Source organism: Rattus rattus, chromosome 15 (assembly GCF_011064425.1).
Source record: "Rattus rattus isolate New Zealand chromosome 15, Rrattus_CSIRO_v1, whole genome shotgun sequence".
Lineage (NCBI taxonomy): Eukaryota > Metazoa > Chordata > Mammalia > Rodentia > Muridae > Rattus > Rattus rattus.
This window is the reverse complement of record NC_046168.1, coordinates 10642684-10654403: the sequence shown is the minus strand read 5'-3', so window position 1 is coordinate 10654403 and position 11720 is coordinate 10642684. Positions and strand designations below refer to the sequence as shown.

Below are 11720 nucleotides of genomic sequence, written 5' to 3'. Positions count from 1 at the left end.
GGGACGCGAATGTCCCCTGTGGGTCCAGGTAACTGTATCCCGAGGGCTGATGTGTTTGAACATTTGTTTTCCTATTGGCAATGCTGTTCGAGATGGTCACGGAAGCCTCACCTTCAGGAGGTGAGGCCTTGCTGCTCTCTCTCCCCCTCCTCCTTCTTCCTCTTCTTTCTTCTTAGACATGGATGGAAAAGTGATCAGTAAGCTTCCTGCTCCCGACACTTGCCAAGCCTCCCCCACCGCGATGAACTCTAGAACCATAGCCAAAATAAATCCTTCTCTTCTGAGTTGCTTTGGTTCCCAGTGTTTTCTCACGGTAACTAAGACAGAGAGGGGCCCCAGACAGTGTGGTCCAGTGCAAACCTGTTTGAGATGCACAAGAGAGACCTCTAAGTCAGACCTGAGGGCAACTGAAGGGTTGGGAGGAGATTCTGAAAGAAGAAAAGATATTCTGAGGATCAAGTAAGCCTTCACTAGGAAAGGTCCCTCTGCCTGGCTTGTAAATTAAAAACCAAAATGTCTGTGAGGAGTGGGCTAAGCCTGGAGGCTTGCAATGTACACTTTCAGCACCTGAGACCTACAATAGCCACGACTGTTCCTCCCACATCTGCTGCTCCATCTTGTCAAAGAAGCCACCTGTGAAAGAGTCCGTTTTCCTGACCTTAATCAGGAGAGAGAAGGTTGGCATGCAATGTGTTATTTGTTCCTAGAAATTTCAAGAAAAGCTTAGTAATGGATCCTGCTCTTCTTCCTAGGGGCTAACAGGCACTCGTAAACAAGTTTTGTTTTAGAGTCTGCCACTAACTGACGTCATACTCAGTCTATACCTGCATGTTTGTAAAAGATAAAATAAATCAAGGTTGACAACACCCCATCTCTGAAAATAATCTGAAAGAAATAACGGTGCTGGGGGTTCACTTCTGTGCTATTGTGGAAGGAAAGAAACCATTCACTGCCTCAGACAAAAAGTGAAGAAAAAGACAGGGGGAAAACCGTCCACTGGCCTCAAGAAATGGAGTGTTATTCAAGAGTCTTCCATTCGGCCCATGAAGAGAGGCAACCCAGGTCAGCCTGGGCCAGGTCCTTAGAAGGCAGAGACAATGTCTGAGTTCTGACATCTGGTATACGGCTCTCTCAGAACTTGAGATAAAAGCCAGAACGCTGCAGGGAAACTTGGAAACCTCTTAAACTAAAACAAAGGAAATTATTTTCTATGACATCACGCCAACTCTGCCAGCCCCCAGCCAATGCTTGTCACAATGTTTACAATTAGGAATTCAAACACACAAAAGTCCTTGGTTGCACAGCAGATCAACAAGGCTGCCAAGAATTTGGAAGAACTCCTTCCTTCAAGGGAAGGGGGAAGAAGGAAGCAGAGGCACAGAAAGCAACAGACGGGCAGAGCCGCAGCTCTAGTCAGATACTCACCATAGAGCAATGGTTCTCAACCTTCCTTTCAGCCATGAACCTTTCATACAGCTGCACCTGTTGTGCTGACCCCCCCAACCACAAATTTATTTTTGTTGCTACTTTATAACTGTAATTTTGCTGTGATTATAATATAAGTATCTGATATGCACACCCTGTGAACCTTGGGGCAACCCAAGGGGGTCGGGACCCACAGGGTGAGAACCACTGCTCTAGTGGCATGAAGAAGCTGTGTAGTATTTTACAGTTCCCCTTTGACTTCCCCCCACCCAAAATACTAATTTCAAGTTTCTTTCCTTAACTACAGAAGTTTACCTTTTTTTATTTTTTCAGTACCTTATTTTTTTCTATCTCAAAATCAAAATGTAGACGACCATTCTATCACTTGGAAGCAATGCCAAGCCTAGGGCAGGAATCAGCGAGGGGGAAGGAAGGCCCCCTTGAGTGCCTTTTGTTAATCCCTGCTGTCCTTTGCTTGCTTTTGCTGTTCTGTCTGAGCATTGCTTGCATGGAGTCTCTGTGACCAGGAAAGCCAGTTCTCTAGTCAGTGTTTGCTGAAGACACAGGAGAACTCTTGAAGCTGCCAAAGTTAAAATGCGCTGATCAAATTCCTTCTCAGCTTAGCATAAGCAAATTATAGTTGTGCCAGAACTGTCCCGTCCTGGAAACAAATATGTTTTCTTTAGGAAAGGCAGCTAAGGCAATTAGAACAATATGCCAATTGTTGCAGCCTGGAAATGTCAGCGAAATATTCTCTTTCCATGTCAACACCAAAATAGTTTTAAATGTCAGTATTATTTATGAGATAGCAATCCAAACATCATGAGCAATTATATAAGTGGACGGTCTATACTGTGGGCAAGTGTTGTCTCTGCTTTTAAGATTATTTTTATTTTATTTGTGTGTGTGTGTGTGAGAGAGAGAGTGCGTGTGTGTGTGTGTGTGTGTGTATGTGTATGTGTGTGAGTGTGTGTGTGAATGTGTGTGTATGTGTATGTGTGTGAGTGTGTGTGTGTATGTGAATGTGTGTGTATGTGTGTGTGTGTATGTGTGTGTGTGAGTGTGTGTGGTGTGAGTGTGTATGTGTATGTGAATATGTGTGTGTGCGTGTATGTATGTGAATGTGTGAATGTGTATGTGTGTGAGTGCACGTGTGTGAGTGTGGAATGTGTGAGTGTGTGAATGTGTGTGTGAATGCGTGTGTGAATGTGTGTGTGTGAATGTGAATGTGAGTGTGTATGTGTCTGTATGTGAATGTGTGTGTGCGTGTGTATGTGAGTGTGTGTGTGAATGTGTATGTGTGTGTGAAGTGTGTGTGTGTGGGTGTGGGTGTGTGTGAGTGTGTGTGTGTGTGTGTGTGTGTGAGAGTGTGTGTGTGAATGTGTGTGTTGTATGTGTGTGTGATGTGAGTGTGTGTGTGTGTGTGTGTGTGTGTGTGTGAATGTGTGTGTGAATGTGTGTGTGTATGTATGTGTATGTGTGTGTGTGTGTGTGTGTGTGTGTGTGTGTGTGTGTGTGTGTGTGTGTGTGTGTGTGTGTGTGTATGTGTGTGTGTGTGTGTGTGTGAATGTGTGTGTATGTGTGTGTGTGAATGTGTGTGTGAGTGTGTGTGTGTGAATGTGTGTGAATGTGTGTGTGAATGTGTGTATATGCAACAAGCATGTGGGTACCTGCAGAGGCCAGAAGGAGAAATTGAAGCCCCTGCACCTGCAGTTGCAGGTAGCTGTAAGCAGTCTTACACAGGTGCTGGGGACTGAACGTGTGTCCCCTGAGAGTGCAGCAAGCACTCTGTGCTGGTTAGCTTTTGTCATCTTGGCACAAACTCGAAACCCCTGGAATAACAGACCTCCAACTTAGAAACCATTTCTGTGAGACTGACCCGTGGTTCCCGTGAGACTGACCCGTGGAACGTGTCTCTTGACTGTTAGTTGATGGAGAAGGACTTAGCCCATTAGATGTAGGGGATGTGGCAAACCTAGCCTTGCGCTTGCAGAATAAAGGGACCTGAAGAGGAGCCTGAGAGCAAACCAACAAGCACTGCTCCTCCACAGTCTTCAATTCCTGCGCCCAACTTCCTGCCCTTGGCTTCTCTTGAGGATGGGCTGTAACCTATTAGCCAAATAAACCCTTTCCTCACAAGTTGTTTTGGTCAGTGTTGTATTACGGCAACAGAAGGCAAACTGAAGCAGAAATCGGTACTAGAACCACTGTGTGTTTCTCTGATGGGCCTAACCATGTTGTCTTTATACCCTGGGCTGTTTCATGGAAGAAAGGTGGAGGCTTAGTGAGCTTCGGGCTGGAGAAGCTTTTGGGTGCTTGAAGCCTACTGAGATGCTGTGGAAGCAGAGACAGTAAGAATGCTGAGAGAAATAGAGGCAACAGAAGCCAGGTGGTTTTAAGTTTCAGAGGGAAGCAAAGAGCCTATCAGGGTCATTTGTATGCTGGATTTGAATTAAAAATTTGTGAAAGCAAAACCTTTGGTTCACTGAGATGATGGATGGGGGTTGCTGGGACTGAAGAATCAGCCGTGATTAGTGGCTTCAGTGAGGTGAAACCGTCCGGGCAGTCTTTCCTCAGTGTCAGCTCACAGAAGCTGTGCTCCAGAAGGGGCCAATGCTGTGCTTCAAGCCATGCCTGACAACAGGTAAGTCTCACACAGTACCAGTTTAGAAGGCATGAAGCGGTCATGGAGAGCGGCTGAGGCTTGGCACCATGTGGCGGGTTGGGAGTCCCTGCAGAGAGGCCAGGAAGCCATTGGTGGAGACGCACTTACAATGGAAACCCCAGGAGTGAAGGGCTGCAGAGGGACTCTTAGGTTTAGCACCAATGGCAGAGTCGGAGTCCCTGAAAAATCCCCAAGAAACAGTTGGTGAAAGTGAAGCCAGTCTCAGTTCCAGTGGGGACCCAGTATCTTGGAGATGCCAGGACCATAAAACCACCAGGGACAGAAGCAGTGAGAAGTGCAGCCAGGTTGAGCTGAGACACGGGCTCTGTGTGTGGGTGTCGGGCTGAAGACATGGGACTGCCAAGCCCTTCAGAGCCCAGAAGAGCATAGCTGAGTTCCAGACTTCAGACACTGGGCTTCTCACACTGATGAATCCTGATTTTGCTTTGATTTGCTTTTAATTCTATCCCAAATAAGATCTTGGAATAAGAAAATATGTAACTAATTTTGGATTATACAGGAGCCCACAGTGATTTCTGGTTTTTCAGAAAAAGACCTTGACCTTTTGAAGTGTTCAAACGGTTTTTTTTAAGACCATGAGATCTCTTGAGTTGAACTGTGTTTTACATTGTGGTATAAACGTGAGATCTCAGAAATAAAAAAGGAAGGAAAACGTTGTGGTTTAATAGTGATCTGTTTGTTCAAACTAACGAGCAATTAGTTGTGTTCATTAGTTTTTGTCAGCTTGGCCAAACTAGAGACACATGGGAAGGGGACACCTCAGCTGAGGAATGGCCACTATCAGATTAGCCCGTGGCATTTTCCTGATTGCTAATTAATAGAGGAGTACAGTGCCACCTGGGCAGGAAGCACAGGGTTGTATAAAAAACGGTAGCTGAATTGTGAGCCTAGTTACAAGCCTGTATGCACTGTTCCTCCCTGTCTGCCTCAGTCCCTCCCTGTCTGCCTCAGTCCCTCCCTGTCTGCCTCAGTCCCTCCCTGTCTGCCTCAGTCCCCCCCCCCGTCTGCCTCAGTCTCTCCTGTCTGCCTCAGTCCCCCTGTCTGCCTCAGTCCCCCTGTCTGCCCCCAGTCCCCCCTGTCTGCCCCAGTCCCCCCTGTCTGCCTCAGTCCCCCCCTGCCTCAGTCCCCCCCTCTGCCCCAGTCCCTCCCCTGTCTGCCTCAGTCCCTCCCTGTCTGCCTCAGTCCCTCCCTGTCTGCCTCAGTCCCTCCCTGTCTGCCTCAGTCCCCCTGTCTGCCCCAGTCCCCCCTGTCTGCCCTCAGTCCCTCCCTGTCTGCCTCAGTCCCCCCTTTCTGCCTCAGTCCCCCCCTGTCTGCCTCCGTCCCTCCCTGTCTGCCTCAGTCCCCCCTGTCTGCCTCAGTCCCTCCCTGTCTGCCTCAGTCCCTCCCTGTCTGCCTCAGTCCCTGCCTCCAAGTCCCTGTGCTGAGGTCCTGCCTTAACTCTGCAAAGTCACAGACCTGTGAATCAAATGGACCCTTGCCTCCCCCAAATCTATTCTGGTCAGCTCTTCATCCAGACTCAGACAATCTTAGCTACTGAGCAGTGTTCCCAGGCCCTCTCACACCATATTTTATTCTAGACGGACAATGAGCTACCAAAGGAAGAGATCTGGAAACCTGAACTGTGTAAAATTCTATTCAGATTGACGTGCAAGTGGCCAGGTGCTTAATTAATCTGACATATGAACAAGGCTCATTGTGCTGTGTATTAATTTCACATAACAGACAGCTTATACATTTCTGTAGTCGGTAATTTTTAAAAAATTGCCTTCTTTCATTTATGGCTACCCACTGTCAGTGTTCTTTGTGCCTCGGTAGATGTTAATTATTTCTTTTATCATACAAGTTAAAACAAGGCCCTAGACTTGGAGCTTTAAATTTAGGCCCAGGCTTTGTTGTGGGAGCATCTCTGCCCGGCCCGCACTCCCATCCTCAGCAGCACAGCCGTCCTGCAAATGCCACCTGAACCACCCTGTCTCCATCAGGACCTCCAAGTCCTACGTCTGAAGCACTGGGAAAGTAGCCATGTAGATTACCTCAGAGAAGGAGCCGGTGCGATGGCAAGCACACACACTGATAGGAGCATTCGGGACCGGGAAAGCGCATGCGCGCTGGAACGATTTCTCTCTTCCTTTCTTGATGAGAGTTAATCCTTAACGACGACATAAACGCCTTGGAAAGAGGGATGGTTTTCTCCATTCTATCTTACAGGTAGAGATTTTCTGTCCTATGCACTACTGAGACCAGGATGGACACATGCCCCATACAATGTGAAACTTACCGATTACTGGATTATCTGTAATCATTTTTTTTTCAAGGAAATGGAACTGGATGGGAATATCTCAGTAGACCCAGGCCCCCAATCCAGATCATCAGTTGCCCTAGATTACTGAGATGTGAATCCCGACCAGTTCACATATCCATGATGTGGAAGGAAATACGCTGCCCTAGGCCAGCCCTGACTTATCCCTCCAGTGTTCGAGGTCCTAAACAGGAAGAAACCTCTCTTCTGCCTCTAATCTACCCACTGCCTTATATCTCTATGTGAATTTGACCCTTCTAAGTCATTACCCATTCTTAAGCTGGGCTGATACTATATTAGATTCATTGTGTGTGCTTTGTTTTGCTTGCTATAAAAGTTCCTTAAATGTGTTGGGTATCTCCCCGGTAAGGCTGTCCTGAAGAAGAAAGTCAGCACCGCCCACTGTCTTCAAGGGCGGAAGACCACGTGTTCATTAGGAACGGGTAGATACTGGTACTACCCTAAGCATTCACAAGAAAAGGCAGCTGGGGACATCTCTCAACCAATAATACAATAAAAATAACCCTTTTGGCCATTTCATGGGCGCCACGTTACTGAGAGCATCTATAAGAGCAAAGCCAGAGGGAAGTGAGTGGGCCTATCGGAGTGTTAGGGTTTGAGCTCAGGTCCTTTAAATCCAGGATCATGAAATGCATCATGATTCCTGTCCCTTGGACTGTAAGGTTTATGTAGGTCATCTTGGAAACAATTGGGGCAAGACTGAATTCGAACAGGCCTTTGGCTATTGGGGACCGCTCCGAAGTGTGTTGGTTGCCTTGACACACTCCTGGCTTTGCTCTCATCGAATTTGAGGATCCCGGAGATGCTGCTGATGCTGTCCGAGAGCTAGATGGAAGAACACTATATATGTAAGAGTGGAACTGTCCAATGGTGAAAAGAGAAGTCGGAATCGTGGCCTACCTCCCTCTTGAGGTCGTCGTCCTCAAGATGATCACCGCAGGAGGAGTCCTCCACCTCAGCTCAGACCTCCAAGAAGAAGTTTTTCCCGAAGCTGGAGCAGCTCACTTTCTAGAGAAAGGAGAAGAGAAAGGTCTCTGTCTCGTGAGAGAAATCACGAGCCTTCTCCATCCTTCTCTAGGTCTCGTAGTCAATCTAAGTCGAATGAAGGGAAATAGAAGGCCAGTTTGCAAAAGTGGTATACAGGCAGTAAGTTCATTTGACAGGAGTACGTCCAGGAAATTAAAGTTTTGTTTGAGACTTCGTAAGCTTGGTGCATTTTTAAGGTGTTTTAGCTGCTCAGATTTGTTTTGTCTCATGGAACAGTGACACACAAAACGATGTCATTCTCTGTGGTTTCAAATGGATCATGAGGCACGTGAGATCAAGAATTGTCACTTTACAATGTTCCCGTAAGCGAGATAGAATCTCCTTTGAATTCTGGTTTTTCATAGACTGAAATAAACCTAGATCCTTCCCAGTTTTAAGTGCGATGTACTAATGATATAAAGCAACTGACTTTGAATAAAGCTGTAGTCCCTGTCATAGCTGAGACACGATGTGGCCCTGCAGGTGAAATGGTAAGCTGTCTCTAAAGGCTGTTGTGACCACAGCCAATAGATAAAGGGTAGGAACCACACTGGGAAGGTTTTCCAAGCCGGTCCTTCCTGGTTGCTGTATGGGGATGCAGAGCTGTTCTAACGTCTTTATTTGGAAATGTAAAACTAAGACACCAGTGTCCTCTCAGTTTAAGAGTTGAACTTTTCAGTTACCGTGCAAGATTTTTTTTTCATGCTGTCATTTGTAATATGTTTGTGAGAATCCTTGGGATTAAAGTTTTGGTTCCAAATGGTTGTTTAACTTGAAAGCCTGTTTTTCCTTGCACACTGAAATCTGTGAGCTTGGTATCAAGTCCAGGTATAACATTCCTATTGGAAGCCATACTTATATTTTCTTGTAAAGTGCTTTTGAATTAGTAAAATACTAGCATAATTGTATAGTTAATTTAAAAAAGTTCTTTGCTTCCAATTTGCTTTTCTTAAATAGCTTTTGGAGCCCAGAAGGACCCTGACAAGCCACCTTAGTCTCGAGTGTTAGGAAGCTTTCCATTTCTAATCTAAATTCTGCCTGTTATAGTCTAAATCCACTTCCTCCTGATCTATTCTCGTATCAGACAGAAAGACCATTCATCCTGCATATAGCAGTCTTTCATGTATTAAAGATTCTAGCCTTCCTTTCTCCACGTTACAAATCGCCAGTTCCTGTCACCTCACTCATAGATCTTATTTTCCAAGCCTTTAAATGAATTCCAATGCACTCCTTCAGGGCTCTGTGGATAATGAAATAGTTATGCAGCTCAGATTCTAATTGGGTAATAAACCTTCAGGGAAGGAAGTACTTTTAAATTTTAAATCAAAGCCCCACATGATCTCGGACTTTTGGAGAGCAAGAGAAGGCAGAGGAGCCCATGGAAAGTTGGTACGAAAAGTTGAGAAGAAACAGGGAAGCACTCTGTGTTATAGTTTAGTGAAGGGTAACTCAGATGTATCACAGAAATACTACAGGATGCAAAATGACAGTCACAGTTAAGATAGCCAGCTGCTGGTCGCTGGCTTCCCACCAACTCGCTGTTGAATGATTGTGTGTTTGATAATAGTAACAGAGACTGAAGGTTTGAGAGTAACTACATGTTCACCGTTCTAAGAAGGCAATAAGACTCCACTGCAGCACTGAACTGATTGTATTTTACTGTAAAAGTTACCAGTTCTCTTCCTTCCTTTTCCAAGTTCTGTAGAAGAATCCTTCTCCCTTGCTATATTCTGCAAAGGGATACATAAAACCTCAGGGTGTGGATGTTTGATGCTTCACATACTGTCTAAACACAGTTAGTACGTGTATAGAGTACGCTTGTCCTGAACATGTATCAACTAACAGATGGATGGATTACAGTGGAATGTGATGAATTACCAGTGCATGCCACCACACATGTAAACACCAATGTATGCCACCACACGTGTAAACACCAGTGCATGCCACCACACGTGTAAACACTGAAAAGATAATACCAACTGACAAAGGCTAGACACAGAGTTCACCTGTTTAAAATGTTCAGCATAGGCAAATCCATAGACACAGGAAATAGATTGTTTCCAGGGCTGGAACAAGTGGTGAGGTTTGTTTATTAGGGACAAGATCTCCGTTTGAGGAATATTCTCTTTGAGGTATTGTGCTTGTTCTTTGGTTCTAATGAAGGTGTTTTGATACTTTGCTTTGTTTGGTTTGGTTTGGGCATTCATTCATTCAGTCAGTCAGTCAGTCATTCACTCATTCATTCATTTACTTATTTTATGAAACAAGGTCTCATTTGTATAGACCAAGCTGGGCTCAAACTCACAGCAATCTTCTAGCCTGGTCCTCCTCAGTTAGGGGTCACAGTAGTGAGTCACTATACACAGTCCAGGGACATTTATTTTGTGAAACAGAACTACATCTTGTGGCAATGATCTAACAGCATAAATGCACTTCATGCCACTCTAGCGTAAATTTTTAAATACTTAAAATTTATTCTGCATCTAATTCACCACAATAATAACAAATGCTATATGCATTTTCCGGCACTGCACCTAATATTGAAAATTTTGGGGAAAATAAATAGGAAACAAAAGGCTGATTTTTCCCCCCAAGGGTTGGTAATAAGTCACTGGAGAATTTATTGCGTGCCTACTGAGAGTACAGCCCTGAGCAGGGGACTGAACACAGAAGCAAACAAGCATAGATATAGTTCTGCCCTCACACAGCCCCCCATTTTCACAGGACATCCAATCTTCTGTTTGTTTTCTCCTGCCAGAGGTGTTTGTGCTTAGATGAAAAGACATAAGGCAGAAATAATAGGCATCATCAATCCACAACACATATACTCACCCATACACACTCACAAACACATACCACACACACACACACATACACACACACCACACACACCACACACCACACACCACACACCACACACATACACACACCATACATACACACACATACCACACACTACACATACACACACACATACACATACCACACACACACACATACCACACACACCACACACCACACACATAAACATACCACACACACACATAGACACACACACCACACACACACATACACACACAAACACATACACACACACACACACACATATCACACACACACACCACACACCACATACATACACACACCACACATACCACACACTGCACACACACACACACACACACACATACCACACACACACACACCACACCCACACACCCCCACACACACACACCCACCACACACACCACACACTCACACACCACACACTCACACACACACATACATACACACACATACATACACACACGTACATACACACTCACACACACATGCACACACACACGTGTGTGCACACACTCGTGCACACACACCACACACACACACACACCACACGCACACACACATACACACACATACCACACACACCACACATGCACACACACATACACACACATACCACACACACCACACATGCACACACATACACACACATACCACACACACCACACATGCACACACACACACACACACCACACACACCACAGACACACACACACCACACACACACACACACACACATACACACACTCCACACACACACACACACCACACACATACACACACACCACACACACACACCACACACACACACACACACAGACACACCACACACACACACCACAGACACACACACACATACCACCACACACACACACACACACACACACACCACACATACCACACACACACACACACCATTGTGCTTGATTCCTGTATTATTGCTCTTTGCCATAAAAACTACTTGGGAGGGTAGGGAACCTAAGGCAGGAGGATCAGAAGTTCTAGACCAGCCTGTGCTACCTATTGAGACACATTTTATTTAGGCACTAACCCACCCAAGGCTGCCAGCTGCTTTCCATAGTCTAGCCCTCCTCCCCTTCTCTTTTACACGTTTTCAGTTATCCAAGGTCAAATGAACACAACCCCAAAATACTGAATGGAAAAACCGTGGGAAAAAAAGTTATTTTAATAAAGCGCCCTCTGTGTTGTACATAGCTTTGGTAACGGCACACTGTAAAGTTGCTCTATCCTCGTGTTAGCTGCTGCTCTCTTGGCGTGTCTAATTAATATGCTAACTTTGCCATGAACTGCAGAGTAGACACTGGTCAGAAGATGGGGAAAGTAAATACCTACAGCAAAATGTACAAGGTAAGTAAAACATGGGGCAGCAGCCTGGGGAAGACTCACTCGAAGGTTCCA

The 11720-nt window shown here is 45.5% G+C and overlaps 1 pseudogene; it reads left to right on the top strand.

The window, feature by feature from the left end:
* Positions 1-7060: 7060 nt before the first annotated feature.
* LOC116884311 lies at positions 7061-7546 on the top strand (annotated as a pseudogene).
* The last annotated feature ends 4174 nt before the right edge of the window (positions 7547-11720 follow it).